Source organism: Leptonychotes weddellii, chromosome X (genome assembly GCF_054177405.1).
Source record: "Leptonychotes weddellii isolate Sample4059 chromosome X, ASM5417740v2, whole genome shotgun sequence".
NCBI classification, from domain to species: domain Eukaryota; kingdom Metazoa; phylum Chordata; class Mammalia; order Carnivora; family Phocidae; genus Leptonychotes; species Leptonychotes weddellii.
In genome coordinates, this window is record NC_138385.1 from 50,275,538 (window position 1) to 50,281,368 (window position 5,831).

A 5,831-nucleotide genomic window follows, 5' to 3' on the forward strand; every position below is an offset into this window, starting at 1 on the left:
TTTTTCAATTTTATTTTTATTTCTTTAAGTTTTTATTTAAATCCCAGTTAGTTAGCAGAGAGTGTTATATTACTTCTGGATGTACAATATAGTGATTCAACAATTCAAAACATCACCACGTGCTTATCACAACAAGTGCACTCTTAAACCCCATTACCTACTTAGCCCATCCCGCCACCCACCTCCTCTCAGGCAATCATCAGTTTGTTCTCTATTATTAAGAGTCTGTTTCTTGATCTCTTTCTCTTTCTCTTTTATTTTTCCCTTACTTGTTTATGTCATTTCTTAAATTCCACATATGAGTGAAATCATATGGTATTTGTCTTTCTCTGACTAACATGTATTTTGCTTAGCATAATACACTCTAGCTCCATCCATGTCATTGCAAATGGCAAGATTTCATTCTTTCTGATGGCTGAGTAATATTCCATTATATATATATATATATATATACACACACATACCACTTCTTTATCCATTTATCATTTGATGGACATTTGGGCTCTTTCCTTAACTTGGTTATTGTTGATAATGTTGCTATAAACATCAGGGTGAGGGGGCCTGGGTGGCACAGTCTGTTAAATGTAAAACTCTTGATTTTGGCTCACATCATGATCTCATGGTTGTGAAATTGATCCCCATGTCGGGCTCTGCACTCAGTGGGAAGTTTACTTGATATTCTCTTTCTCCCTTTCTCTCTGTCCCTCACCCACTCTGTTCCTCTCTCACTCTCTCTCAAATAAGTAAATAAATCTTAAAAACTAAATAAACATTAGGCTCTCTGTGCCCCTTGGAATAAGTATTTTTATATCATTTGGGTAAATACCTACTAGTGTAATTGCTGGGCCATAGGATACTTCTATTTTTAACTTTTCGAGGTGTTTTCCAGAATGGCTATACCAGTTTGCATTCCCACCAACAGTGTAAGAGGGTTTCCCTTTCTGCACATCCTCACCAACATCTGTTGTTTCCTGTATTGTTAATTCTAGCCATTCTGACAGTTGGGAGGTGGTATCTCATTGAGGTTTTAATTTGTATTTCCCTGATGATGAGTAATGTTGAACATCTTTTCATGTGTCTCTTAGCCATCTGGATGTCTTCTTTGGAAATAAAAGTCTATTCATGTCTTCTGCCCATTTCTTAACTGGATTACCTATTTTTGTGGTGTTGAGTTTGATAAGTCCTTTATATATTTTGGATACTAACCCTTCACAAATATGTCATTTGTAAATATCTTTTCCTATTCCATAGGTTACTTTTTAGGTTTGTTGATTGTTTCCTTCCCTGTGCAGAAGCTTTTTATCTTGATGAAGTCCCAATTGTTTGTTTTTTGCTTTTGTTTCCCTTGCCTCTGTAAATGTGTCTAGTAAGAAGTCTCTATGCCCTATGTCAAAGAGGTTGCTGTCTGTGTTCTCCTTTAGGATTTTGATGGATTCCTGTCTCACATTTAGGTATTTTATCCATTTTGAGTTTATTTTTTGTGTGTGGTGTAAGAAAGTGGTCTGGTTTTATTCTTCTGCATGTTGCTATGCAGTTTTCCCAACACCATTTGTGGAAGAGACTGTCTTTTTTTTTTTTTTCCCATTGGATATTCTTTCCTGCTTTGAGGAAGATCAGTTGACCATATAGTTGTGGTCCATTTCTGGGTTCTCTATTCTGTTCCATTGATCTATGCATCTGTTTTTGTGCCAGTACCATGCTGTCTTGATGGCTACAGCTTTGTAATATAGCTGTAATACAGCAGAATTGTGATGTCTCCAACTTTGCTTTCCTTTTTCAAGATTGCTTTCACAATTAAGGGTCTCTTGTGGTTTCATACAAATTTTAGAATTGTTTGTTCTATCTTTGTGAAACATGCTGTTGGTATTTTGACAGGGATTTCATTAAATGTGTAGGTTGCTTTGGGTAGGGTACACATTCAAAAATATTTGTTTTTCCAATTCATGAGCATGGAATATCTTTCCACTTCTTTGTGTCATCTTCAATTTCTCTTATCAGTGTTTTATAGTTTTCAGAGTACAGATCTACTTCTTTGGTTAGGTTTAGTCCTAGTTATCTTATGATTTTTAATACAACTGCAAATGGGATTTATTACTTGATTTCTCATTCTGATTATTCATTGTTGTTGTAGAGAAATGCAACAAGTTTCTATTCATTGATTTTGTATACTGTGACTTTACTGAATTCGTATATTGGTTCTAGCAATTATTTGATAGAGTCTTTCAGGTTTTCTACATAAAGTATCATGCCTTCTGTGAAGAGTGAAAGTTTGACTTCTTCCTTGCCAATTTGGGTGACATTTTTTTCTTGTTGTTGTCTGATTGCTGAGGCTAGGACTTCTAGTACTATGCAAAATAACAATGGAAAGAGTGGACATCCTTGTCTTGTACCTGATGATAGCGGAAAAGCTCTCAGGTTTTCCCTTTGCAGATTATATTAGCTGTGGGTCTTTCATATGTGGCCTTTATGGTGTTGAGATATGCTCCTTCTATCCTTACATTTTTGAGAGTTTTTATCAAGAATGGTTGCTGTGATTTGTTTTTATTTCTGTGGTTTTCATTCTTAGCTCTCCTCTCTCATTTATTACTTTATTTTGGGGGTACTCTTTATTTTCTTTTTGATAAATCTGGCTAGAGGTTTATCAATTTTATTAATTTGTTCAAAGAACCAGCTTCTGGTTTTATTGATTTGTTCTGTTGTATTTTTTGTTTATTTGTTTGTATCTATATCATTTATTTCTGCTTACAAATGAAAACCCTTAGACTAGCTTGAGATTTCTCCACAGAATCTTGGCAAGACAGAAGGGAGTGCCATGATTCATTCAAAGTGATGTATGGGGAAAATCTGCAGCCAAGAATATTCTATTCAGCAAGGCTATCATTCAGAATAGAAAGAGAGATAATGAGTTTCCCTGTCAAACAATAACTAAAGGATTTCATGACCTCTAAACCAGCCCTGCAAGAAATATTAAAGGGGATTCTTTAAGTGTGAAGGACAGACCAAAATTTAGAAAGTCAAGAAAAGAACAGAGAAAAGGTTCAGAAACAATGTCAAAACAAGTCATAAAATTACAATAAATACATATCTATCAATAATTTATTTGAATTTGGAGTAAATGTTCCAATTAAAAGACATAGGGTGTCAGAAGGGATAGAAATGCAAGACCCATCTATATGTTGCTGACTACAAGAGACTCATTTTAGACCAAAGACATCTGCACTTTGAAAGTGAAGGAATGGAGAAACACTCATCAAGGAAATGGATGTCAAAACCACATTAGTGTAACAATACTTATATCGGCAAACTAGATTTTAAAACAAAGACTGTAACAAGAGACAAAGAAGAACATTATATAACCATAAAATAGACAATTCAACAAGAAGATCTAACAATTATAAATATTTATGCACCCAACAAGAACAGCACCCAGATATATAAAACAATTAATAACAAACATAAAGGAACTAATTGATAATAACACAATAATAGTAGGGGACTTTAACACCCCACTTACATCAGTGGAATGATCATCTAAAGGAAAATAAACAAGAAAATAATGGCTTTGAAAGACATACTGTACCAGACTTATTTAACAGATATATTCATAACATTCCATCCTAAAAGAGCAGAATACACTTTCTTTTCAAGTAAAGCACAAGGAACATTCTCCAGAATAGATCACATATTAGTTCACAAAACAGGCCTCAACAAATACCAAACAAATGCAGTCACACCATGCACCTTTTCTAACCGCAATGCTATGAATCTAGAAGTCAACCATAAGAGAAAATCTGGAAAGTCCACAAATACATGGAGTTTAAACATGCTACTAAACAATGAATAGGTTTACCAAGAAATCAAAGAAATTAAAAAAATACATGAGAACAAATGAACATCACTCTAAAATCTATTTTTAAGAGAATAATTTATTTATTCATTTATTTATTTCTTTTTTAAAGATTTTATTTCTTTATTTGACAGAGAGAAAGCACAAGCAGGGGGAGAAGCAGAGGGAGAGGGAGAAGCAGACTCCCCGCTGAGCAGGGAGCCCGACATGGGGCTCGATCCTGAAGAGAATAATTTAAAACTACTCAAACATTCTAGAAAAATATAAAATTATGTATATATAGATCCACCCTAAGACATCTCTTTTATCATATGGGAAAACACTTCATAAGTGAGAACTGTTTGAAGAGCTTTTATTCTTGTCCTATATAGGTCAATTTCTCTGACCACCAAAAGTACAAATATGTGACCTGAATTGTGATGAATTTCATATCTGGCACAAACATTACTCTTCATCTTCTGCCAAATTAATAAATCTTTTCAAATCATAAACCTTTTTAGAGCTGGAAGAAATTATGTAGCTTAGAAATAATTTGTTCCAACCTTAACCAGATATCTGTTCTTTTTGGAAAGGTATCCAATTTATTTATTTTTTATGTTTGGGTGTAGTGTCTTGCCCTAGAAGATACCCAACAAGTGATAAATGATGATTGGAAGCCCTGAGAGGATAACTGGCTTGCCAAAAGTCACATGGGTATTTAAATAGAGCTCGGGCTAGAACCCACATCTCCTGACACTCAATGACTAAGTTTTTCAAGATTAATTATATAGATTTTCCTAATCATAGTAGACATTTTAGATAAATTTAATGTGTATGTAATAAATATAAAATTTCCAATTTTATAACAGATTAAAGATGACCACCATTTCTTTGGAAGTCTTCATTGAAAGGTGTAGTCAATATTTCTTTATCTTAAATCTATGCAGGCTTTCTGAGTGTTTGACCAACAGAATATGTTAGAGGTGACACTGTGCCAGTTACAGGTACAGATCTTAAGAGATTAGATGTCTCTACTACCTGTTTTTTGGGACACTCACCATTAGAGATGTGAGCTGCCATAAAAGTATGACTATCTTAAGAACACTGTTCTGTGAGAAGTCCAAGCCACCTGGAGAGGAAGTAGTGGATATGGTGCAATGAGCACCAGGGCGCCAGATATATGTGTAATTAAGACAAGCTATTATGGAAATAAATCCTTCAGATTCAGATGTCTCAGTTGATGCCACATGGACCAGGGACACATGGACCAGGGCCTGGATGTGATTTTTCTCAAAACTTGATCCATAAAATCAGAAGATATAATAAAATGGTTGTTTTAAATCCCCAAGTTTTGAGATGATTTGTTCTGCAGCAGTAGATAATCAAAACATAAGCAAAAAAACCTACAAAAATTGAGATAATATTAATGGAAAGTAACACTTAGGGACACCTGCGTGGCTTAGGTCATGATCCTAGGACCCTGAGATTGAGTCCTTCATTGGGCTCCTGCTCAGAAAGAAATGGATTAATTTTTTTTTTTTAAAGTAACACTTAACTGACTACTTACTATGTGTCAGGCATTGTACATTCCATGTATGATTTAATTTAATACTCACAACAATCTTCATTTTCTTAATTTAGCTACTGCCTACTAGTCCACTCTATTTCAGCTAAACCATCAAGTTTTCAAAGAAAGCTTTCCTTTACTTCCATGACTAGATCAGTTTCCTGTATTACACGGTTTTAAAGTACCATGTATCTAGGTTTTGGGTACTTATAATAATTTTATTTGTTCTCTTTAAATTTTTACCTAAATTCTAGTTAGTTAACATATTTTTTTAAAGATTTTATTTATTTATTTACTTACTTGATGTGACACTCAATCCCAGGACCCTGGGATCATGACCTGAGCTGAAGGCAGATGCTTAACCAACTGAGCCATCCAGACATCCCTGGTTAGTTAACATCTTATCATAACTTTAATTTTGCATTTATTTTTGTTATC